The sequence below is a fragment of the Panulirus ornatus genome, chromosome 17 (genome assembly GCF_036320965.1).
Source record: "Panulirus ornatus isolate Po-2019 chromosome 17, ASM3632096v1, whole genome shotgun sequence".
NCBI lineage: Eukaryota > Metazoa > Arthropoda > Malacostraca > Decapoda > Palinuridae > Panulirus > Panulirus ornatus.
In genome coordinates, this window is record NC_092240.1 from 52,759,405 (window position 1) to 52,786,200 (window position 26,796).

Genomic DNA, 26,796 nt, shown 5'->3' on the forward strand with positions numbered 1-26,796 from the left:
AGATGTATGGCAATAAAAAGAGGTTGGTTGAGAGAGCAGAAGAGGGTGTTTTGGAATGGTTTTGGACATATGGAGAGAATGAGAGAAAAGGTTGACAAATAGGATATATGTGTCTGAAGAGGGAGGAACAAGAAGAACGGGGAGTCCAAAATGGAAATGGAAGGATTGAGTGAAAGATTTTGAACGATCGGGGCCTGAACATAAAGGAGGGTGAAAGACGTGAACGGGATGAAGTGAATAGGAACTTTGTTTTTATTCAGTCATTGGACAGACCAAGGTATGTGAAGCGTCCAGGGTAGACCATGGAAAGGTCTGTGGGGAGCTGTGGTTTCGGTGTGCTAAAACGGGAAACGGCGATGAAGTATATATATATATATATATATATATATATATATATATATATTATATATATATATATATATATATATATATATATATATGGTGTGTCCAGTATAATTGGCTACAGACAGGCCATCAAGGGTAGATAAAATGTTCGAGTGAAAAAGGATATTGCGGTTCCTAGACCTTAAAGTATTTCGATTTGTGAAAAAAAATTAAAGAGTTCAACTTATATTTATGTCATGTGTAAATGTAAAAAAAAAATGGTGCCTTTGAATGCCAGAGTGAATTCCTGGCTGCATGTTCTGGGAGCCCGGGAAAATTATTATATAATGAAACCCGCAAAAATGTATATTTGTAAATATGTACAGCAAAATCCTAGCATAATTTTTTTCGCTGCGTGTTTTGCAACTCGCTGAGCCATGGCGGTGTGTGGCAACTTAGCTTTCCTAACGCCCGTCCTATTGTCACAAGAAATAAATAGGAAATATATTATAGAACTTTAGGAACGACTTGTTAAATAACTCATGATATATGGATATTATTCAAGGAACAGACGCTTCCTTCCTAGGTCGTTTAAACGTGAAAAGCGTTTGAAAGATTTCGTTCCATTTTTTTTAGAAGAGTTTATATCACTAGTCGAGTTCAGGTTACATGCATAAGCATTAAATCGTCCAAAAAGATGTAATGGATTAGTGCATCGCATAACCTTCTAGTGCTACAAGTGCAACCAAATGTGCGTCGTTACATAGAGGTGAATATGAACGCGCCAAATATTTGCACCAAGGCCTATGGAGACTTGTTTACTGGATAACTCGGTTGGCCGGAGGCTTATGGTCGCTGATGTTGGAGGTGTGATGAAGACACATGGAGTCTTGAGGAGGTGGTATGATACGACTTATCCTCGAAGCTCATTTCGTCCTCGAACTGCCATTGAGAAGAGTGAGAACGCGTATGTATTGACTTATTGGTACGGATGGGTCCTAGCTTTGTACATCAGTAGGTTGATTTACAGACGATGTTAGCTGGTATGGCTCCTCTTGTCAATGTACATTGTTGGTTGTTATGGGAAGGGTAGGTGGCCGCTGGATCTGTTCTAGATATTGTTGATTTTACGTTATGTGAGTGTGGGAATCACAGTCACCCACGATCCGTTGTGGTAGGAGGGTTAATCTTAGCCGCCTTGGTAACGGGTTTGCAGTGTTTGGGTTCTCAATTGGCCCAGTGTACTGCTGCTGGATTTGGTCGAACCCTGCGGAACCCCTCGTGTCCCGTGCAGCCAGTCAGACATTTAATACCTGTTTTTTTTTTTTTTCGTCTGTCTGTTCCAGTCTGCTTTTCAGCGCCGTGAATCAGATAGATATACTTCGAATCGTAGTCACCTATCGCCCCGTTAAGGGAGGCAAGGAGGGAGGGCAGTTACTTGTCACACGGTGAGGGTGGGAAGGAGGAAGTGAGGGAAAGCAGTCATGTATAGCGTGATGAGGGAGGGCAGTTATGTATCATGTGGAGAGGGGGGGGGGGAGGTGTGAGGGAGGGCAGTCATCTATCACGTTGTGAGGGAGGGAAGGTAGTCATCTATCTCGCGGAGAGGGAGGAAAGGCAGTCATTTGACGCGTGGTAGAGGAGGGTAGTCATCACCAACACTTGGCCTTGCTGCTGCTCCCCAGGGGAGTCTTTAGCTAATGTCTCATGTCTGCAACCAATGAATGTCAGCCCTAAGACCTTTACTGTTGTATTGTATTATCTGGCTGCATGCGGCAGACACCTAAGTCCCTGGAATTAGTGGGAAAATAACATCGAACGACCCCATGCTGGCCGACATAAAAACTCATTCCCTTCTAAAAATATACGAATCTTCGGCAAGTTTTCACCCTCCTCCCCCACTAGCATAATGCGGGCGCCATCCCAAGAAGCCAACGGAGGATAAGATGACTTTCCCCCCCCCCTTTTTTTTTTCCCCACCCACCCCTCTTCCGCCACTATAAAAGATTCAGTACCGAATATGATTATCCAGGCCAGCGCATGTTTTTTGTTGGCGACCCATTGTGTGAAAGCACAAGTCTGGCCGAGGAGGGAACACACATGGTCTGCTCTTGGACCGTGTTATATGGCTTTACAATATAGTGTATCTATCTTAGGTGAATGGTTTCTAACAGCTTAGTCAATGAAATGATATTTATACATTTAGATTTATAGAATACATCGGTTGTATGAGTAATAATTGTTTTTATAAGACTTATATGGCTTTACAATATATTGTATCTATCTTAGGCGAACGATTTTAAACAGCTTAGTTAAATAATATTTATATATTTAGATTTATAGAATACATCGGTTGTAAGAGTTAGAGTTGTTTTTATAAGACTTACTGTGAAGTCTGCTTTGCACCCTGCATTCGTATTGGAAATTTAGCCTGATGTATTTGTAATTTCTGCTCATATTCTTCACTGAGGCGACAGTTGATGCCAATAGCCTAAACTCTCCTTGAGTACATATGACTTGACGTGGGTGGTTTCGACTCGACGGTGCAGTCATTGAGTACGATGGTACAGAAGAGGGGTGGGGCAAGCGAGGTTGGGATTACAGAAGAGGGGTGGGGCCAAGTGGGGATTACAGAAGAGGGGTGGGGCCAAGTAGGGGATTACAGAAGAGGGGTGGGCCCAGGTGGGGACTCCAGATGAGGGATGGGGTCGGTTAGGGATTATATAAAGAGAAAGAGAGACAGGCTGTGAATGGGGATTATTAGGCGTTTCTCATTGACAGTCAGTTGGGCAGATGTAGTTGGTTCAGGGGCGTATCGGGGTCAAAAGGTCAGTGGAGATTGTTCAGTAGTTAACACAGGATGCAGGTGAGATGGTGCTCTGCGCAGGAGATGCCTATATGTAGTGGTATTATGTAGCCTTGGTGACAGTATACAGCATTGACGCAACTCCCCCACGTACTTCAAGCCATCACAAGCAGGCAACCACTATCAGGCACTCTCATAAGCAGGATTTCCGTAGCAGAAATTCGTCAGGATTTTAGAAGTCTTCCACGCTCGCCATAGCCTATAGGCCTTCAGTGATTGGCTTATAAAATGTCTTCCACAGTCCACGGTTTCTCCAGGACGTCCTTCAGTTGCAATATTCTGGTACCTTCTTCCCCTCCTGAGCCGCTTCGCTCTTTACCCGCAGGAAGTTCACGAATTTTATTTCCAACAAACCTTCGTAATTTACGAAGGAACCGTTACTCCACCTTTATTCGTACAGCTAGACCACGCAAACACTGGGTAGTTTATGATTGTTGCAGGTACCCCTCTCGAACCCCGTTGCAACCAGTCTCGCTCCTCACGGGGACTTCCCATTTTCACTCGTTTGTCTTCCATCAGAATAGCTCCTTTTTTTTTTCTTTGAAATAAAATGTTTTTTTTTTTTCTTTGAGATAAGATATGATTTGGCCTGTGCAGATTGAGGAGGTAATGCGGAACTAGACAGGTGGCAGTGGCTAGAGGTAATATAGATGCTGTGTTTTCTCATAGAACACGACGGAACGACCCTTGAGCACGACGGAACGACCCTTGACCAAGACGGTACGACCCTTGAGCACGGCGGTACTACCTTTGAGCACGACGGAACGATCCTTGACCACGACGGTACGACCCTTGAGTACGACGGCACGACCCTTGAATACGACGGCACGACCCTTGAGCACGACGGTACGACCCTTGAGCACGACGGTGCGACCCTTGAGTACGACGGTACGACACTTAAGCACGACCTTACGACCCTTAGGTATGATGGCCTGACCTTTGACATGACTCTTAAAGGTAATGCCGAAGGCCAGGCCTTCTTATTCCAAGGGTCACACCTTCGTGATCAAGGGTCGTACCGTCGTGCTTGATGGCCGCAGTGTGGTGTTCAAGGGTCGTACCGTCGTGTTCAAGGGCTGTAACGCCTTTTTCAAGGGCAGTCTGGTGTATGTAGAACGCGAGTAGAAACGCCCCGAAAATCATTTGTTTTGTGTATTATTAGAGAAATTAAATCTTATTTTGGGTATTATTTTTAATATATGCCAAGTCGTTTTTGTATTTGTATAAATTCTTGCTGATCGGAGATTCAGCGCCTTATTTTTTTTTTTTCTATCGTGTCCCGTTACTAAATAAATTTGCTCTGGGCTTAACGTGTACGTATATTTATGTACGCAAATGTGCCGTAAACATTTGAAGCATATGACGGCAAGGGACCATAGACGCTGGGGCCAAGGGAGTGGGCCGACCGTGGCAGCGTTAGCTATCTGGCGTTAGCCCAAGAGGCGTTTTGTGGCGCCGTAGATAAAGAAGCGTTTCAACGCCGCGTGATTTTTGACGGTCGGGGGTGGGTGGTGGGGGCTATTTCACGGGCCAACGGTCGCTTTACACTTCCCCGGGCCTAAAAATGTTTCCCCGCCCTCCCGGTAAACTGTTTGGGGCGGCTGTGTGTGTGTGTGTGTGTGTGTGTGTGCGCGCGAGCGAGCGATGGAAGTGCTTCATGCCGCGGTGGTCAAAGGAGATTGTCTTTGCCCAAGCATCGAATCATGGTTTTTCTTGTGGAGTTAAATACCGGGGAGGCCGGCGGCCGGTTTTATCGTGATGTGGGTCATATTTGCCTTGTTGGCCGTATTTGCATTTCTCTTTATATACACCGTGGATTTCCTCCACCACCCCTCACCCCATCAACCCCCACCACCTCCTCCTCTCTCAGTAGATGTGCGATAGCTGGACTCGCACAACGAACAGGTCATGCAAATTCTTCGTGCAAAACCCCTTGCTACTAGAAGCACAAACTCCGGTGGGGAGTTGGTTTTCGGAAATGGACTTGTTTAGAGTCGAAGGGGAAAGAAAAAAAAAATTGGACTTTTGGCCGGCGCGTAAAAGCCTAGCTAACTTCGGCAGCATCGACCAAAACGCGCAGGGGTCTAGCTTATCTCTGTAAAGATTTCAATGGGAAAAATATATATATGTATGTACCAGACTTTGACCGAACTCCGTGTTTGTGGGGAGTGTGGAATGAAATGCTTTTCAAGCGTGTCGTGTGCAGTATGCCGTAGGTCGTGAGTCCTGTGAGGCAGAGTGAAAAATTGACCCTTGCGGAGGTTAAGTCAACAAGATGGCAAAGGGAGGAAGAGGGTGCCGCGTCGTGTATTAAGCGGAGAGTTTGTCCTTAGCAATGTGAAAGGGTTATGATGGGTTGTATAAATTTGTGGTAGGAAAGGGTTTGAACGTGCGATTTCGCATTCTGAAATAGTGCAGTTGTCTCCAGCCCTCTCAGCTAGCGTTTTTAGTGCTTTTAAAATGAGTGAAGTGATTATTTAAAGTAACGTTACTGGCGTAAGTGAACATTTCATGTAACAGCTGCAAACCATTACGTTTTTGCCGTATTTATTACGTTTTTTTTTTTTTTTTGAGATGAATACAGCGGTGCGAATTTTCTTAGTAAATTACAGTCTTCTCTCTGATCACCAGTATGGCTTCCGTAAGGTGAGATCCATGGGTGATATTCTTTCCTATCTTACTATTGTCTGGTCATCATCCCTGAAAGGTTCTTGAAAGACAAGTGCTACGTAGCTGTTCTTGACATTTCTGAGGATTTTGACCGAGTGTGGCATCGGGGTCTCAGTGAGACAAATGACCCATTCATAATGGAAGAGTTTAAAGAGGTCAAAATGTAAACAGCCGTCTCCCATGTAGGGAAAACTTGGGTCATATTTTTGTTTTGGCTGGCCGTTGTTGTTGTTGTACGTATCACGTATCGTTGTGCTATGCATCATGGACCTAGTGGACGACGCTGAGCGGTAGACTGGAGTCACTCCATCACGGCAACGATATCGGGTACAAAATCAAGCAGGAAGAACCAGACTTTCCCGTTAGGAATACGCCAGGAAGTGTGACCCTGCATTGTGTGTGATCGGAAAGGATGAATTTAGCTTCGGAGTTCAGCATTGTACACGGAGGAGCGAATGATGTCGAGGCCCGCCAGCCTGAGCGGGAATAAACATACCAACGTGGCGGAGGAAAGTTGTTCAGGGAGCGATCGTGATATTGGACAATTCTTCCATCATAAAAGGATTGATTAATCAGTAATCATCAAAACAGAAACTCTGATGACCAACATTTTTAATGGAACACCATATTGCAGTCGTAGATCGCCTGAGTGACCTTTTTAGAGTCTGTATGTTTCCAGACAGCTCTATCGTTTCGAAGTTTGCATCTCGAATTACCACAACAACACCAGAGCTAGGATTTTTGGCCGAGTCCAAAGGTATGTTTACTTCCATGCTTCCATTTGATGTTTTTCGTAACGTAAATCGAGATCTCGTCTAGATGTAGATATTTAAGTATGATTGTTTCAGCACTGTCGAATTTGGTTATGCTGTCCCCTTTGTAAATCATTTACAAGAACCCGTCGATGATTAGTAAGGAAAGATTATGTGTCCTTAAAATCAATATTTTGAAGACTTGAATTATGGTCATATCTAAATCTGATCCTCCACCGAAGGTTTCTTTAAAACGTATATGGAAAAACTGTACAGTAGACAAAGAATAGACGATTTCCTTTCTCGGTGAACATGCGATTGTTTGGGGTATACATTTGCGTTGCACGGCAGCAAACATTTCTTGTTCATGGTTTCTTTTTCTGTATTTTCATTTACGCTTTCCAACATTATATCACGCGTTACGATTGTGGACTTACCAGTAAACAATGCATGGGTTACATATTGATTAATCGTACATACAGATTTCCTAATAGCTTTGACTATATATTTTTTTCATCTTTTTAACAGCTAAATTCCTAAAGATCAGTGAAGCACCATTCTCTACGCCAACAGATGGCAGCTCAATTTGTGATGCACATGAGCAGTTATCATATCCGGTGTTGTGCGATACTTTGATTCTGAAGTGAACAGAGTTCTTAGTGTCCTGCTGGGAAATTGCCACCACAAAGGAACGATCGACTGGGAGATAAATGCAGATGTCATGATGGGAGAGCAGAATGGTGCAGATGTATTTGTAAAGAACCCAGGTACTCTCATCTTGGGATGGCCTTGTCATCTTCATCCCGCAGCTGAGAGAGGAGCTTGCCAGCTGCTGCTATTTTCACCGATGGACTGACTTGTTAATGTTTATTATAATGACTTGGAGAAATTTAGTAGTAAGCGCCACAGTGAGTTCATATGCACTTTGTTCCTATTCATATACCTCCGCGTTGTACAGTTAGGTTCGGTAAAATGCTATCTGTTGGCTATGTGAGCCTGCTGGGAAATGACCGGTGCAGACCCCGTTGTTCACCAACTTGAGACGAAGGGTATTCGATTGCATAGTATTCGAATAGTCATATCCCTATTAGGGGCGGTCATAGCCTGGCGGTAGCGCTCCCTCCTCACCGGCAGGGGTCCCGGGTTGGAGGATTGTATGTTCTATGAAAGTGCGCTTTCATAAGTATGCATATATATATATATATTATATATATATATATATATATATATATATATATATATATATATATATATATATATGATTGAGAATGTGTGTGGTTTTGAAAATGATCTTGAATTGTGTTTCGCTTTGTGATTGTAACTTCACGTTTAACGGCCATAATGTCCTAGGAATTTATATGCCATGAGATCAGATAACAGACCAACCACCAAATTCTACCATGGCCGAGAGAGAGAGAGAGAGAGAGAGAGAGAGAGAGAGAGAGAGAGAGAGAGAGAGAGAGAGAGAGAGAGAGAGAGAGGATTCAATACTCAATGCTGTGTCTACAGCAGTGGTTGTATTATGTAAATGAGGATGTATTCCCGTGTGTATTATCTGGGACTTAGGGAAATCTTATTTGTATTTACAGAATTTTGGGATATGTGCCACACAGTGTGTAATGTTCGGTTTGGTTTTAATTGTCTCGTTTGTGATGTGGTTTTAACGACCAGCCGTGTCCGTAAGGTTAGATGTGGTTTTGATGTAATATTGGATGTGTTTTTGATTTGAATGACATCGTGTTTGATGTTTTATGTGTTTTTGGTATACATTTGGTGAGTTTGATAACGTGCTTTCAGTATATATATATATATATATATATATATATATATATATATATATATATATATATATATATATATAATGAAATATGGTCGAGGTTACACCATGGGTGAAATGTCACCTTTGGTGAGGCTGTATCACTGAGAGTACAATTTCGGCAAAGAACTTCTCACCCTGAAAGAGTTCACATTCCCCTGCTACTGAAAATAGCGCAGCCTTGGTCTTGGGGTAATTATAAGAATCTCTCTCTCTCTCTCTCTCTCTCTCTCTCTCTCTCTCTCTCTCTCTCTCTCTCTCTCTCTCTCTCTCGTTTTTTTTTTACGCTTTTGCGATGTTGTGTCAGGAACAGACAAACAGAGGCATTATTCACACACGTTCTCTGTGTCATGCATAATGCAGCATCATGTATAATGCGTCGATAACCAAAGCCTGCTATCCACTGCCGTGCCCCACCCACTGTTCCATGGTCCATTGACCGCACGTTGCCCATCATATACCATATCGCTTCAGTTCATTCTGTCCCATGCACGACTCTGACCATCCATAAATAATTAGGCCCCGATGTCCCAGAGCCTTTCTCTCCGATTTTCCAGCTTCTGTTTGGTTTCCTCTCCTTTGCTCCGTCCAATTCTGGATCGCAGATTCTCTTGAGTCCATTTCTTTTCGCTCATCTTCTCCATAAGCTCGAACCTTTTTCAGCACCGTAGTCAGCTCTTTGAAGTTACAGTGCATTTGATACCACACACACACACACACACACACACACCTCTTTTACACTGTCATTCCTCACATGATCAGAACCCTCCTCACACCAGATATTATCCACAGGCTTTTCATGCACATGGATCCTCTTCTCTTCATTTGCATGTGAGACCCAAAGACGCGTTCCCATGGAGCACCGTCGTCACTCCTATGCCATCAAACATTCCCTCTCCTCTGTGTGCCCAAATGAGGAGTGATTTTTCTTGTTTCATGTTTTGTCTACATTATTAATATTGTATTTGTTTTTTTTTTTTGGTTTTATTTTATGTTTTATGGTTTTATGTTTTTTTTTGTGTTTTGTGTTTTATGAGTTGTGTTCTGTGATTGTTGAATCTGGCGTATGTAAATTGCCATGAAATTGCCATTTAATCCTTGATGTATTTTCAGATCCCCAACACGTTAAATGTATTTTTTCTTTCATTATGAATATTTTCGTTCCCCGAGCGTGTTTGACGCTGGAAGTTGCCGTTGTGGTGAACGATTTGAAACGGAAATCTGTATCGTTCGTAATGGCCAGTGTGATTATTGGTACAAATATTCTTCGTTTAATATTTGTGCTTAATATTTGGTGCGTGCTTGTGTGTGTGTGTGTGTGTGTGTGTGTGTGTGTGTGTGTGTGTGTGTTGTGTGTGTTATGTGTGTGTGTGTAATTACCTAATTGTAATTACCTGATTGTGATTACCTGTTTGTTCGGGGAGGGAGTTCTACACCCAACACCTTCCCTGGTCCCACCCCTTAGGTACGCACTCCTGAGGTACCCACCCCTGAAGTACCTCCAACCCCTGAGGTACCCACCCCTGAAGTACCTCCAACCCCTGAGGTACCCACCCCTGAGGTACCTCCAACCCCTGAGATACCCACCCCTGAGGTATCTCCAACCCCTGAGATACCCACCCCGAAGATATCCTCCCCGGAGGTATCTACCCGTGAGGTACCTCCAACCCCGGACCACCAGCTTCCTGCTTCCCCTCCACCACTTGACCACCAGCTCCACACACACACCCCTCCCTCCACACACACACACACACACACACACACACACACACACACACACACACACACACACACACACATACTATCTCCAACATCCCCCATCACTGTATTAACCACCGCCTCCACCACCAGCACCGCCGCCATTATCTCCATCAACATCCCTGCCATTGTCTCCATCACCGTCCTTGCTACCGTCTCCACCACCGTCCCCACCTCGGTCTTCAACACTGACCCCCCTCCCCCCCTCCCTCCGGAGGTGTGTGGCGCACAAGAAACAGTAAACACTGTGGTGAACGTGGCAGGAAGCCCCAAGTTGGTGGCGCTGTGTCGCCGGCTCGTCCACAACACTGATTGAGCCGGACGACCACAGAATCTCATTTTAACTTTGTTCTTCTGGGGGTGTGTCCTAGGGTGTACACACAGGTGGGTCTGTGTAGGGTGTACATACAGGTGGGTCTGTGTAGGGTGTACACACAGGTGGGTCTGTGTAGGGTGTACACGTGGGTCTGTGTAGGGTGTACACAGGTGGGTCTGTGTAGGGTGTACATACAGGTGGGTCTGTGTAGGGTGTACGTACAGGTGGGTCTGTGTAGGGTGTACACACAGGTGGGTCTGTGTAGGGTGTATGTACAGGTGGGTCTGTGTAGGGTGTACACAGGTGGGTCTATGTAGGGTGTACATACAGGTGGGTCTGTGTAGGGTGTACATACAGGTGGGCCTGTGTAGGTGTTGTAAGACAGTGGGTAGTGTAGGGCATGTAATAAGGTGGGACTGTTAGGTGTGGTACTAAGGGGGCTAGTGTAGGGTGTAGGAAATGTATATGCGGTGTAGAGTGAACTGATTTAATACGGTTGGGACTTGCGAAGGATTTTATCTATAAAACGGTTAAGATAAGAATGAATTTTACAGGCTGGTTGGAACTCCAAATATTACAGGTTTTGAGTGACCACTTCAAAAATCGATTTTAAGCTCAAAAATAACGATTTTTTTTTAGTGTTTCAAATATTACTCAGTTTTTTTAGGCATTTCCAAATATTAGTTTTTTTCGTTTCAAATATTACTCAGTTTTTTAGGCAATTCCAAATATTACAGAATTTTTTGTGTTTCAAATATTACTTTTTTTTGAGGCAGTACCAAATATTAAATTTTTTATGTAGATATTAATTTTACATTTTTTTAAGTAGCTCCGAATATTAATTTTTTTTCTTAGGCAGTTCTGATTATTACAGATTTTTTAATTATTTTCAAATACTACAGAAACAAAAGGTGGGTGACGTTTTCCTCCGCAGATTATTCCCGTTTTCTTCAGTCTTTCTCCTTCCTCTTTGCCCGTCTGTGTGAAAATTCGTTTCGCTGACCTTTACGTGTTGCCTGGCACGGGGAGACCTGGTAATTACCGGCCAGAGGCCCCTTCCCACGCCATTAATGACCTTGTTAATTACCCCGCTGTGCTGTTGCTACCTCGGCGTGCAGAAGTACCCTGCAATGAACCAGCCTTTGACTTTAGAGGTTTTTAAAGGAGAGACAAAAGGGACAAGTAGTGAAGGTTTGACTTTAAAGCCTTTTTAAGGGAGAGTCAAAAGGGACGACTAGTGAGGGATGCGCCCTAATTACCCCGTGGCATATCCATCCGCCCCCACCCTACCCCATCAAGGAGGGGTTTGTCCGGCCGGCGGATTTCCTCAGTGTCGGCTATTCCCATCACGTTTTTCCTCCCCAGACCGGCGATAAATAATTCCTCCCCCCCCCCCCGCCCCCCTTGGAAAATAAGTCCCCCTTTGGTGCTGGTTGGGCAGTTTTGGTTGGGGGAAACATCCTGTAGTCTTTTATTCTTTTCTCTCTCTCTCTCTCTCTCGTTTCTGGAAGTCCATTATCAAGTGCGCTGCTGCCCTCCAAAGTCCAATCTGGGCTGACATCTGGTACGTGCTTCGCTTCGGTCTGCCGGCCGGCCGGTCAAGCCATTGCCTACCAGGGCAGCCAGCCACACGACATTTCGGGTATGTGTGTGTGTGTGTGGTGTCCCACTGAGGACGTTGAAAGGTCATTTGACGCCATCGTTACGCCAGTAGTAGTAGTAGTAGTAGTAGTACTGCTATTATTAGTAGCATGATTATTTTTCGTTGTAATAGAAGTAATAATAGAAGTAATAGTAGTAGCGACATTTTATTTTTATTTAGGAATAATTTACTTAGGGTAACCATGAAATATAAGGTCAGAGACCAGGCCATTATATCCAAGGATCGTACCGTCATGCTCAAGGATCATGCTCAAGGATCGCACCGTCGTGCTCAAGGGTCGTACCGTCATGCCCAAGGATCGTACCGTCGTGCACCAGGGTCGTACCGTCATGCTCAAGGATCGTGCCGTCGTGCTCAAGGGTCGTACCGTCGTGCTCTAGGGTTGCATCGTCGTGCTCAAGGATCGTACCTTCGTGCTCAAGGGTCGTACCGTCGTGCTCTAGGGTTGCATCGTCGTGCTCAAGGATCGTATCGTCGTGTTCAAGGGTCGTATCGTCGTATTCAAGGATCGTACTGTCGTGCTCAAGGGATTGTACCGTCGTGCTTAGGTACCGCGCCTTGCCATTGAAAATCACTGCTCATATGACCCCAGTGTGGAGAACGTCGTATGATCCACTGTGAATGACGTCATAGAATCCATTGTGGATGACATCACATGACCTCACTTTGGATGACATCGCGTGACCCACTGTGGATGACCACGCAACCCACTGTGGATGACACGACCCACTTTGGAATGTACCGTAAGACCCACTGTGGATAATATCGCGTATTACATCCTATTATGGCGTATTTTCTGCATCAGTTCTGCTCGTCTTTACGTTCTCGCCTTTTAAGTGGACGAGACAATTTGGTGTCGTTGTTGTCAATGATCCAACGATGGTAGTGGGGGGGGGGGGGGTTCTGTCGACTTGACTTCTATTATACCGACAGAAAACTTGGTGTTTTGATTAGCACACGTCAGGCCACGTGCCTGTATAGTGAATATTATGAATATTGTAAACGTTTTTTTTAAGGTTATGTAACGTGTGTGTGTGTGTGTGTGTGTGTGTGTGTGTGTGGTAGATGACCAGCCTTACAATCTCCCTTCCCCCCCTCGGCGTGAGAAACACTTGCCTGGGTCCCATAGACACTTGCTGGGGGTGCACGAGAGTCACTTGCTGGAGTACGAAAGCCACTTGCTGGGGGTGCGAGAGCCACTTGTAGGTACACGAGAGCCACTTGCTGGAGTACGAAAGCCACTTGTGGGTACACGAGAGTCACTTGCTGGAGTACGAAAGCCACTTGCTGGGGGGTACGAAAGCCACTTGTGGGTACACGAGAGTCACTTGCTGGAGTAAGAAAGCCACCTGCTGGGGGGTACGAAAGCCACTTGTGGGTACACGAGAGTCACTTGCTGGAGTAAGAAAGCCACCTGCTGGGGGGTACGAAAGCCACTTGTGGGTACACGAGAGTCACTTGCTGGAGTAAGAAAGCCACCTGCTGGGGGGTACGAAAGCCACTTGTGGGTACACGAGAGTCACTTGCTGGAGTAAGAAAGCCACCTGCTGGGGGGTACGAAAGCCACTTGTTGTGGGTACACGGGAGCCATTTGCTGCGGGGACCAGCAACACAGGACGATCGTGTTGTTTTGTGCGGCCTAAGATATATTCATTCACACACACACACACACACACACACACACACACACACACACATGCAGGTTTTGCCCGGCCACTTTACCCGAAAATTAATGGAATCATTGAATTTCGTACCTTCGAAATGTCCTCTGGCGACGCGTGGTGAATACTTGGTGGGGGGGGGGGGGGGTGCAGAAGGGTTATTGTGTGGACGACGTGGCGTGAGAGTAGTGTGTGTGTGTGGACGACGGGCTGGACCGCCTGGTGTCAGAGAGAGAGAGAGAGGAGAGAGAGAGAGAGAGAGAGAGAGAGAGAGCCTTGTATATGGATCTCCAATACAAATATATATATATTATATATATATATATATATATATAATATATAATATATATATATATATATATATAATTGCAAGAGGTCACACAGTGATTTAATATATGCATAAACACGAAGAAAATGAAGTGCGATAAGTTCTCAAGTGCATTTTCTTGTAATCACACCGTCAGGAGAGATACAAGAATGAGATAGACGACGTAGAACAGTCAGTTGATATACAAGGAAGAGCGTCTACTGCTAAGGGTTGGTCGATCAATTAGGTGCTTAGCTTAGGCTAATATATCGTTCAGGGCCGGCCCTTGCTATACGCTTTATACGCTTAGAGCTAAGGGCCCCGACCGCTAAGGAGGCCTTCAGATAGCAAGCAAGAAATGGTCTCCCAAACACCCTAAATTTTCCAATTTTTTTTTTTTTTTCAGTTCGTGATGAAGTGGGAAGTTTGAAGGGTGGAATGGTCCCAAAGAGGCTAGGGCTGGCCTTGATAGCTTTAACGGGATGGCTCTAATTAGGGTATTTAGCTGCCCATGCCGACACCGCTGACATAAAAGAAAGATATATGTAGTTAGTGTTTACAAATCTCTGCCATTATATTTAGTGTATATACTGTATACTGATATATTTTTCTTCGAATTAAACGTTTGGCTCCGTGTCATTCATTATTATTATTATCATTACTGATGTTAGTTGTCGTATTATAAGTAAATGCTCTTCGCCTCCTTAAAGGTGTATTTCAGATATACCGCAAAAAGTCGCTCACTTCCGACTAAGTTTTGGATTAGAGTTCTCCATATAAATTGTAGGATCGCCCCGTCGCGTCTCCTTCTCTCCCTTCCTCTGACAGCATCATCAGTGGCGCTTTTGGCGGGAGATTTCGCGCCATTTTCATTGTTCAGGGCTGCGGAAGGCGCGCGTAAGAGCAATCAGCGCCATCTTTGTGCTTGCCATCTCACTTGGAAAATCGCCTCCAGTGTACCCCCCCAAAAATCGAGACCGGCCGATGTTGTGACTGGATAAGGTTAGCTTAGTGGTGGGTGAGGCGGCCATGGGTGAAGTTGTTTGGTGCTGGTCATGAGGTAGCCATGGGTGAAGTTGTTTGGTGCTGGTCATGAGGTAGCCATGGGTGAAGTTGTTTGGTGCTGCTCATGAGGTAACCATGGGTGAAGTTGTTTGGTGCTGGTCGTGAGGTAGCCATGGGTGAAGTTGTTTGGTGCTGCTCATGAGGTAACCATGGGTGAAGTTGTTTGGTGCTGGTCGTGAGGTAGCCATGGGTGAAGTTTGATGCTGGTCATGAGGTAGCCATGGGTGAAGTTGTTTGGTGCTGGTCATGAGGTAGCCATGGGTGAAGTTGTTTGTTGCTGGTCGTGAGGTAGCCATGGGTGAAGTTTGATGCTGGTTATGAGGTAGCCATGGGTGAAGTTGTTTGGTGCTGATCGTGAAGTAGCCATGGGTGAAGTTTGATGCTGGTCATGAGGTAGCCATGGGTGAAGTTGTTTGGTGCTGCTCATGAGGTAACCATGGGTGAAGTTGTTTGGTGCTGGTCGTGAGGTAGCCATGGGTGAAGTTTGATGCTGGTCATGAGGTAGCTGTGGGTGAAGTTGTTTGGTGCTGATCGTGAGGTAGCCATGGGTGAAGTTTGATGTGGTCATGAGGTAGCCATGGGTGAAGTTGTTTGGTGCTCCTGGACATGAGGCAGTCACGGGTGAAGTTGTTTGTTGCTGGTCATGAGGTACCCTTGGGTGAAGTTTGGTGCTGGTCGTAAGGTAGCCATGGGTGAAGTTTGGTGCTGGACATGAGGCAGCCATGGGTGAAGAGCAATTCCCCGAAGTAGGGAAGGGCAGACTGACGTAGAGAAACTGAAGTCCCATGCTGAGTTCCTGGGAGGTTGATGACCGAACGAAAAGATGTCATCATGGTGGCAGGTTTTGATTTGCTGTGAGAATGTATCTATTCCCTGATATTGTAATGAAATCCATTTCCAGCATGCATACCGAGATGAGATACAGTATAAAGAATTTGGTATTGTGTAGCTGGAAGAATTAGACGTACAATACATGATGTATTTTTTCAATTTGATTTACTGAAAGTAATTTTGGAAACTTTTCGGTTTTACAGGTCCCATGGATAGTATACTGGCAAGCGTGATAAAGGCTGATGAGGCAAAGAAGCCAAAGTCGAAGGATCTGTCAATTTACAGGACTCCTTCAGGTAAAATATATAGAATGAGAGAGAGAGAGAGAGAGAGAGAGAGAGAGAGAGAGAGAGAGAGAGAGAGAGAGAGAGATTAGCTAGCTAGGAATACCTATAACAAGGTTTTGTCATGATGGCAGAGCTAGAACAAAGCGCTAACTCCTTGAGAAAAAAATAGAAAGAACCGTTGAGAATTTACCAAGGCAGGGCAAGCAGAAAGATATTGTGGAATATTTTTAACTTGCATAATTATTGTGTAGAAATTTCCGTAAAATGCAGTTTGACCAAGATTACAGGACTTTATAAACCACTTTAGCAATGAGTACATTGGTCTCAGAGTATTTTGCTTTTTCCTCACAATTTGTCATCTAGTCATCATTACACTGACATTGAGTTTACAACAAAGGTTGTACCAGAGTGATTGTACATTGAACAGAAGTGTCCTTTTAGTACCTTGCTAATGTTGCCATGTTTTCTTTTGGCAGGGAAGTATTACTGCTCCCCTTGTGACCTCACCCTGAACTCTGAGAGTCAGTTTGCTCAACATGTAGAATCCAAGAAACACAAGACAAAGAGAGCCAAATAACTTCATGGGTCAGACAACTGTCTCAGTCAAAGGCATTGTTGGTACTTACAGTAATAAGCTGAGTTGGTGTCATGTTCTGCATTAAGATCCATATAGTTCGTAGCAATGAGTTTATGTTCAGTAGAATAATTTTTTTTTCAGTGATAAAAATGAAAACTAGGGGATTTTCACTGCATTAAGTAACTAAATTCAAAACTAAGTAAGGAAGGTCGTTAGGCCTGTTTAGACTGCTTGTTTATGTCCTTGATAATGTCCATAAAGATTATCTTCTAAAGCATATGATCTGTGACCAATCTTTGGTCCCTCTCCCTCAGGGCTTTTGGTGAATCTTGTGTTTTGGCCCTCGACATCTCTGAAACATTTGACAGGGTGTGACATGTCTTTTCTTACTAAGCTTCCTTCTCATGGCTTTTCTCCTTTTTCTTCTCTCCAGTTGTCTCGGCGAGATAGTCACAGATGGTACAACATCTCCCGCTCACTCAGTAAACCGTGGTGACCCCATGGTTCTCTCTTATCTCCTATCATCTTCTTTCTCTCCCTAAATTATCTCTCTTTGAAGTCTAATTATATTCACGTTTATGTTGATTATTCCAGTTTATGTATTTCTACTCACTTTCCCTTCATTTTTGCTCAAATGCTCATTCTTTTTCTTGCTCTGAATACATTTTATCTTTTAATCCTGATTTCTGCAGCATCACAGAATGGGGAAACAGTAACCCGTTCAGTTCAGAAGTGCAGAAATGCATGCGCTTTCTCTATCCCATCCAAGATCACACTTGTTTCCTTCTATTGAATTTCATTGCACTACAATCCAATCCAGCAGTTGCGTAAACTTGTTGCCAATAATCTTGTTTTGCAGAACCATATCCTCTGCTGTATCCTTTCTTTGATGAAACTGCAATGTTTCCCCTCCCAAAAGCTGTGGTTGTTGTGTAGGTGCTGTATTTTTTTTTTTTTTCAAGATCTTCCACATTTGCATGGGTTTCATGTAAATATGGAGTACTGCTTGCATATATGGGGTGGCTCTTCTTCCACCTTTCTCATAGACAGACTGGAATCAAAAGCCTTCCGCCTTATTAACATTCCTGCTGTCAGCTGTCTTCAGCGTCCCTTCCGTCCACCATAATGTTGCCTCTTTCTCTCTGATCTGTGGTTTTTATTTTGGCCACTGCTCTCATGATCTGTCTTTGAGTGTTACAGGCTGTATGATTTGGACCCACAGTATGCGTCTGGCTGCTGCTTCTGTTAGTCTGTGCATGAAGGCCAACACAGCCTCTTGAGAATTGACCATCGTGTTACCTCCTTCTGGCCTCACACATGGAAGCTGTGGAATCGATTTTTGTCTTTCTTTCCCTTTTACTGTAATCTTTCCAATTTTAAGAGTCACATGTGCAAACACTTGAGGAGCTCAAATTAATCCTTGCTGCATATTTTCTAATACTTACTTTTCTTACCTTTCTTCCAAAAAGGCCATGATTAGGGCATGCTTTTGCCCCTGTCATGTCATGCTCTTGAAAAAAAAGAAAGGGAGAATGTTTGCTACCTCAGAAGACAGATATGTTACAAAATGCAGTACTGTGATGGCCAAGTCAAAGATTAGAAATGTGCTTTCTGATACCTGTGAGACAGCTATATCTGGCAGTCAGGATGAATAATGTCAAAATACCAAGAACATTAACCAGTGGTAATGGGTAGTACCAGGATGATGGTAATCCATTACAAATGAAGCAGCAACACTATTAAGAAATTATCTGAAGATGTCATTGTGTAAAAAGTATAACAGTTGTGACATGGGCTCAGAATGAAAAGGCATACACTAGTTCAATAATACATTTTCTGTGTGGATGCTGCAGTAAAGTTGTGAGACAGATTTGAAATCCTTAAGACCTAATTAAATTGAAGTTATGAGCATGAATAATGGCCTTTGCATAGATGACATGGTACTTTAGCTCTTGGTTAAAGCTGCCAATTTTCAAGCAGTTTATTTAATTAGTGTTTTAGGATTTACCAACAAGAATACAAGAATGCAATTTTTTGATGTAGAACATAGAACAGATATGAACTTGTTTTTAAAGTAAGAAAATGGAATTGGAGGTGACTGCCATAAGTTTTGAATTTGCTTTGTGTTCATTGCAAGACCCATATGAGGTGATAGTGTATTCCCCTTAACCTCATCTAATTGGTATGCAAGGATGTTGGGATTGGGAATTATTCTGAATTTTGAGAGGAAACTCCTGTTCTCCCAAACTCAGACTAAACCTGGACTATTTGATATATGGTTAGGTTGTATCCCAGGTTTTAGAGGAAAAATCATGCACTGTAAAGTACATCACGTGGATGCAATGTCCACAACCCAGAACAGAGTCTATTTCTCCTGTAATCCAGACAAAGTAAGCACTGGCAGTTTTCATAACGTCTGAGCTCAGGAGGATCTTGTTTTCACTGTGATTGAGTCTGGGAGGATACTCTTTACTGTGATCTGAAATATACAACTTACAGTTTTTAGTTTGGCTATTTATTCAAATTATGATTATGATCTGCAACCCATCCATGACTGGGAATCATTTCCTTAAAGGACTTGCACTATTTGTAGGAGAACACGTGATGCATGGCCCTTATGTTTGTTTGAGGTTAAGAAACTAATCTGAAATGTTTATTTTCATAGTTCTTGAAATTTTTGATTCAAACATTGCAGAGGTCCATTTACTCACTCTTGAAAGACATTAGCAAGTGGAAGGCAAAATTGAATTATCACTCTTGATTTTTAGAGAGCATTGTTTGTCACATATATATTATTCTTATTTCATGCTATATGGTATGGAATGATTCTTCAGTAGGTCTTCTGCTGATTTGAATAATTCTTTTTTTAATGTATTAAGGCATTGCGATCACATGTCATCTCCCTAATGCTTTAGGCTTTATTTGTTTTACAAGTAAACAGTGTATAAGAGTTCATATTATAGGCTTATAAATGAGCCTAGGACATGTTGTTGAGGACTCATAATGAATTGATGTGAGGAAGTAATATTAACAGAAAAATAAAGACATTATAATGTATCATTAGATGAAATTACAGATATTAGACAATTTTATATGGTTATTTACTTGTTACTTATTTTTCTGCCAGCTAAATGTTACTGTTTCTCATTGCAAATGGTATAAATGCAAAATTTGATTATGGGAACTAAGCTTTCATAGAGAGAGAGAGTTCTCTATTGTTTTCATTACTACTTTTGTATGGATTTTTGTGTTCTACTTATGGATAAAATTATTTTATTCCCACTTCATTGACTTTATTGAAGAATGGTATCTTTCACTAATTCATGCGATGATTTTGTTCTTGAATATAGTATTATGATATATGTATATATGAATATCAGCAAAACTCATGGAAGTAGAATATTTTAATAAGTGGTTTACTGTCTTGGTAGTGCAGTTTTTAGGCTTCTGACGGGTAACTTTTTTTTTACAGTATAGTTTTTGAGAATGAGTTTTAGATTGAAAAAATCAGAATACATCATCTATACATAAACATTAGGTGCTAAAGTAATTGCTAATGCACATCTTTTAATGACTTGACATGTTTCTTACAATGATTAAGTGTACGTTATTTTAGGTGAAGGGACAACTGCAAAATTGCACATTAATTCACTCACAGTTAAGTTGGTTGCTGTTGTCACAGTGTCTGCTGTATATATGACATTTAAGATATCAGAACTGATTAGCGAAGGATTTATTTCTTCACATTTTCTTGCTCAAGATCTGAATTAACTTACATGCCAAATGGTAATGATTTATGTTTCAGGTGGGTTCTGGCAGGAAAGTAAAAATGTGAAGCATAATAGTTTTATATTAAATGTATGGTGGTAGATTGAACAGGTAAGTTTTGGATATTTTTTTTGTCATGTAGAGTGTCAAATGTGTAGATGAATATCATAAAGAGAGCCTCCTGTAATCTGTACTTAATATGAGAGGATGGCTATTCTCTCAATTTGTAGTTATGAACAGAATTTAATGAATTTAGTATTTGCTATGTCTTTGCCAAATGTAGGAAGGACTGGGAGAAATTTATGGGTGATACTTGAGTAACTTAGGATGACATTTTTGCAATCATTGGGTGGTGTTTTGTTGTTACCAAAAATTTTTGACTGAGTAGAACATATATATAATGTTTAAAGATACAAACATATTACTTTACAGTTATGCTTTCATTAAGTACACTGTGACTGAAACATGACAAATACATTGAATATGTTTACCTTAACAAAGCCCATTACAATGAATATATAAGTTTTTTATGTTGGAGGTTCCACTCATGGACAAAAATCTACATCAAGGCTGGGCCTTAACTGAAATACAGAAGTCGATAAAAGGCAAAAGTAAAGAAGAAACAATGGAAAGTATATGCCAATTTTGGAGGAAGTAAAGAACTTGTCTTTGAAGTTGTGTTTGGTCATAGCTACTGGGAAAGACATGAGAGGGTAATATTTTCAAAGCTTTGAGTTGCAGCGAAAGAAATGGTTATCACAGCAGCCCACCCTTGAGTTGCCAATGGCCCCACAGTAATCATGCGACAAGTTCAGATGTTATGACTAAAGACAAACATAAGAATCTGTTATAAGTAAGTATCAATAATTAGAGAGTCTTCCAGTACCATGGTGAGTTTTTAACGTTGATTGCTGAAAGACATTAATATAATTCAAGAATCTGCTATAAGTAAGTATCAATAATTACAGAGTTTCTTCCAGTACCATGGTGAGTTTTTAGCATTGATTACTGAAAAACAACAATTTAATTCATGATAAGTTGATAATTTTCTCATCCACTGCATGCTCTTGGATGTCATTAATAGGATTTTTACCATCAGAAGTTATTTGTCACTTATATCGTGGTCATAGTCAGTTAGTTTGTGGATTGCCCTTGTCTCATGGTCTTAGAGAGTTCTGTTTTAATTTGTTTGTAGATTTGTCTTGTCTGGGTCATATTGAGGAGATTTACTTTATTGTCATCTATGTTCATGTGTAATGTACATATTAGGCATTTTTCACGGATTCTATTCTCTGTTCCATTCAGGTTTTGATGGATAAGTAATGTGTTTAGATACTTACTTGTACATCTTATATATTTAAGGACTTTTGTTTATTTATGGTATATCATTCGCATTGACAATTATTCATCTCATACAAGTGATTTTTGTAGATTGAATCTGCCCTGTTGATATATGTATATTAGATAGTCTTACTGAGGTCATCTGACCCCTAAAAATGAATGCGGATTTTGAATTGTAATTGTTCTGTGCTACTCATAAGCTATTATTGAAACTTGTTTCTGTATTCGTATATAGATAATTTTTTTCATACTTGATCGCCATTTCCATTATTAGTGAAGTAACACCAGGAATAGACAAAGAAAGGCTGCATCTGCTCAATTTTTTTCGTACGTTGGTGATTTCCCATTTTAGCGAGGTAGCACCAGGAACAGATAAAAAAACAGCCTCGTTGGCTCATGCACTCTCACACACACACACACACACATATGTATTACTTTATTCTTTTATACTTAATTGCTGTTTCCCGCATCAGCAGGCTAGCACCAGGAAACAGACGAAGAATGGCTCAGCCACTCATATACACATATACACACACACACACACACACACACACACACACACACATATATGTATATTTATTAATTTATTTAATTTGCTTTGTCACTGTCTCCCGCGTTTGCGAGTTAGCACAAGGAAACAGACGAAAGAAATGGCCCAACCCACCCCCATACACATGTATATACATACACGTCCACACAGGCAAATATACATACCTATACATCTCAATGTACACATATATATACACACACAGACATATACATATATACACATGTACATAATTCATACTGTCTGCCTTTATTTATTCCCATCGCCACCTCGCCACACATGGAATAACATCCCCCTACCCCCTCATGTGTGCGAGGTAGCGCTAGGAAAAGACAACAAAGGCCCCATTCATTCACATTCAGTCTCTAGCTGTCATGTAATAATGCCCGAAACCACAGCTCCCTTTCCACATCCAGACCCCACAGAACTTTCCATGGTTTACCCCAGACGCTTCACATACCCTGGTTTAATCCATTGACAGCACGTCGACCCCGGTATACCACATCGATCCAATTCACTCTATTCCTTGCCCGCCTTTCACCCTCCTGCATGTTCAGGCCCCGATCACTCAAAATCTTTTTCACTCCATCTTTCCACCTCCAATTTGGTCTCCCACTTCTCCTTGTTTCCTCCACCTCCGACACATATATCCTCTTGGTTAATCTTTCCTCCCTCATTCTCTCCATGTGCCTAAACCATTTCAAAACACCCTCTTCTGCTCTCTCAACCACGCTCTTATTATTTCCACACCTCTCTTACCCTTACATTACTTACTCGATCAAACCACCTTACACCACATATTGTCCTCAAACATCTCATTTCCAGCACATCCACCCTCCTGCGCACAACTCTATCCATAGCCCACGCCTCGCAACCATACAACATTGTTGGAACCACTATTCCTTCAAACATAGCCATTTTTGCTTTCGGAGATAATGTTCTCGACTTCCAAACATTCTTCAAGGCTCCCAGGATTTTCGCCCCCTCCCCCACCCTGTGATTCATTTCTGCTTCCATGGGTCCATCCGCTGCCAGATCAACTCCCAGATATCTAAAACATTTTACTTCCTCCAATTTTTCTCCATTCAGACTTACCTCTCAATTGACTTGACCCTCAACCCTACTGTACCTAATAACCTTGCTTTTATTCACATTTACTCTTAACTTTCTTCTTTCACGCACTTTACCAAACTCAGTCACAAGCTTCTGCAGTTTCTCACATGAATCAGCCACCAGCGCTGTATCATCAGCAAACAACAACTGACTCACTTCCCAAGCTCTCTCATCCACAACAGACTTCATACTTGCCTCTCTTTCCAAAACTCTTGCATTCACCTCCCTAACAACCCCATCCATAAACAAATTAAATGACCATGGAGACATCACACACCCCTGCTGCAAACCTACATTCACTGAGAACCAATCACTTTCCTCTCTTCCTACATGTACACATACCTTACATCCTCGATAAAAACTTTTCACTGCTTCTAACAACTTGCCTCCCACACCATATATTCTTAAAACCTTCCACAGAGCAACTCTATCAACTCTATCATATGCCTTCTCCAGAACCATAAATGCTACATACAAATCCATTTGCTTTTCTAAGTATTTCTCACATACATTCTTCAAAGCAAACACCTGATCCACACATTCTCTACCACTTCTGAAACCACACAGCTCTTCCCCAATCTGATGCTCTGTACATGCCTTCACCCTCTCAATCAATACCCTCCTATATGATTTACCAGGAATACTCAACAAACTTATACCTCTGTAATTTGAGCACTCACTCTTATCCCCTTAATATATATATATATATATATATATATATATATATATATATATATATATATATGTACATACATAAACACCCATACTCCTTCATGTACGTACATATGCATATCACCATATACTTACAGACATGTACATATATATATACACTTGTTTGTATTCATACTTGCATGCCTTCATCCATTCTCAGTGCTACCCCTTGCTTCAGTGAAGTATTGCTAGAAAAACAGACGAAAAAGGAAAATCAGAAAATGTGAATTGATGTGAAGAGCTGATGTGTGCTTAGAGGATTTGCTGAATTAAGTAACCTTTCATGTAACTCTGTTGATATACTTTTATATGGTACAATTGCATGTAATATTTTGAGAACAGTACTTTCAGAGATTATTCCAATAATTGCCTATTGATTTCCAGTTTTGTGATACTGATTTCATTCAAAACAAAACTGTGATATATTTAAAAGAAAGTTTCTGGCTAGGTTTAATCCTTCAGGTTGTTTAGTTATTTAGAATTTTCAGTCGCATCAACAGCAAAATTCATTAGTGGCTTACCCTTCAGAATGTCTTTTTTTCTACTTGCATTTTCTTATATTTACTGAGGGATAACAGTAATACTCATTGTCTGAGACTTTTGGTGAACAAGTCATGGATGACATTTTCAGAGATACGCAGCAAATGAATTGTTGGTAGGATTTCCTGCACCACTTTCTTTAATTGCAGGAATGATTAATTGATTATGTGTAACATAGACAGATATGTGCTTTGACCCATGTTCTTTCCTGATAGCGATAATGTTATTGGCCTTTATGTTGTCATTGATAGAGTAATTAGCAGCACTGCAGAATTTTTTTTATACCTTTTATGTAAGATTTAGGTATTTAACTGGTACATGTGTTTACAAAAATTCATTTATACCATTAGAACGCAAATCATATGTATATTGAGTGATTTAGAGGAAAGATGCAATAGATTTTGTAAAAAGTGAGGACCGCTTAGGTTTTGTAAGTTGAGTCAATTTTAAAAGTAGCGGTATTTAAGAGGTTATAAGGGTTTTCATTCAGCTGATGTAAGAGCTTTCAAGAAGATTGTATTGGTTAGATGTAATACTTAGAGCCAATTTATTTAAGAGCACAGAAATTGTGCTGGAGTATTACAGCTACATGTAGGCAGGAATGGAATAGAGGATATGCTATGAGGTAAATAGAGTCTGACAAATAACATGTGATTGTAGATGGAGTACTGAAGGTAATATGTATGAGAGAGTCAGAAGAGAAAGAATAAAAAAAGGTGTAATGCAAATGAATTTGCTTATTTAATGTGAAAGTTCATGTGTAAGCCTGATGAGCAGATAAAGTAACGATGGTAGTGTTGTGTACATAGGGAATTGCTGAGAAAGTATTGAAGGTAGCTCGTAAGGTGCAAGGCATTATGAAGTACTTTCATGGTTGTGATGAATTAGGCAACTTAGTAGAGTGAGGGACTGTGATAAGATGAAAAAGTATGTTTAAAAAGAAATTATATTTAGATATTAGTAGTTATAAACAGAAGAATATTAAGGTGGTCAAGAAATGAATACAAAGTGAACCAAAGATATATAGAATATGGAAGAATGCAATGTAAGAGTAGTGTTGTTAGAAGTTACTGTAACTGAGGGTGAATGTAGGAAGAGTTTAATTATCAGATATTTTAAGGAATTTTATTTAGATTCTTACATGTATGTGGTGGGATTATACATTAAACATAACTAGAATGATTAGTTCAAACAATATGGGTTTTCAACCCCCCATTTCACTTACCTCCCCCTACTTCTAGGAATTTTGGTGGTGATACACCTTTGGTGGAACAAATGGTAAACCTGTAATTCATATCTTGTACTTTTATTCCCCCTTTTCATTAGATTATTAATCTTTGAAATTTCATTAGACATGTATGGTAGATGAATTTTGTTAACATTCATGAAACTAAATACTTACTCTTCAGATTGAAAAAGTCTTTGATTTTTATAATGATTATTAATTACATTAGATGATTAAGTTTACCATTTGTCATCAGTATGGATACAATGAAATTAGTTCGCTTCAGAAAAAAGGAATTTGAACAAAAATGATGATGGTACCATTCACTAAAGCCTGATGGTTGATAATATTGTAATGTTTTGCTATTTTAAGGAAATAACTTTCCCTGTATTTTTGGAAAATTGTCATGAGCTGATTGTGCGCATTTTATGTGACATGCTCCCAATCTGCACTGTAGTTTGATCAGGGCAGCATAGACAAAGCCAAAGTATGTAACCTTCACTCAACAGTCTGAAGGCATTTTTTTACACAGTATATATTTTTTGCTCCATATTACAGCATGTTGGTGTTGTGAGAATACCAAACAATGTCTGGTTGTTTGGTCACCAATAAAAAATTTCTCAATATTGTATGGGTGTTTGTAACTTTATAAGGACCT

The 26,796-nt window shown here is 41.4% G+C and overlaps 1 long non-coding RNA gene across 2 annotated transcripts; it reads left to right on the forward strand.

Annotated features, from left to right (window-relative positions):
• Positions 1 to 1,009: 1,009 nt before the first annotated feature.
• Positions 1,010 to 26,767, forward strand: LOC139754778 (uncharacterized). Of its 2 annotated transcripts, none has more exons than XR_011713956.1 (3): positions 1,010 to 1,291; positions 16,233 to 16,325; positions 16,793 to 26,767. It is a non-coding gene; the product is annotated as an uncharacterized lncRNA (long non-coding RNA). The 2 variants fall into 2 exon arrangements; XR_011713955.1 differs by lacking the exon at positions 1,010 to 1,291 and adding an exon at positions 15,035 to 15,135.
• The last annotated feature ends 29 nt before the right edge of the window (positions 26,768 to 26,796 follow it).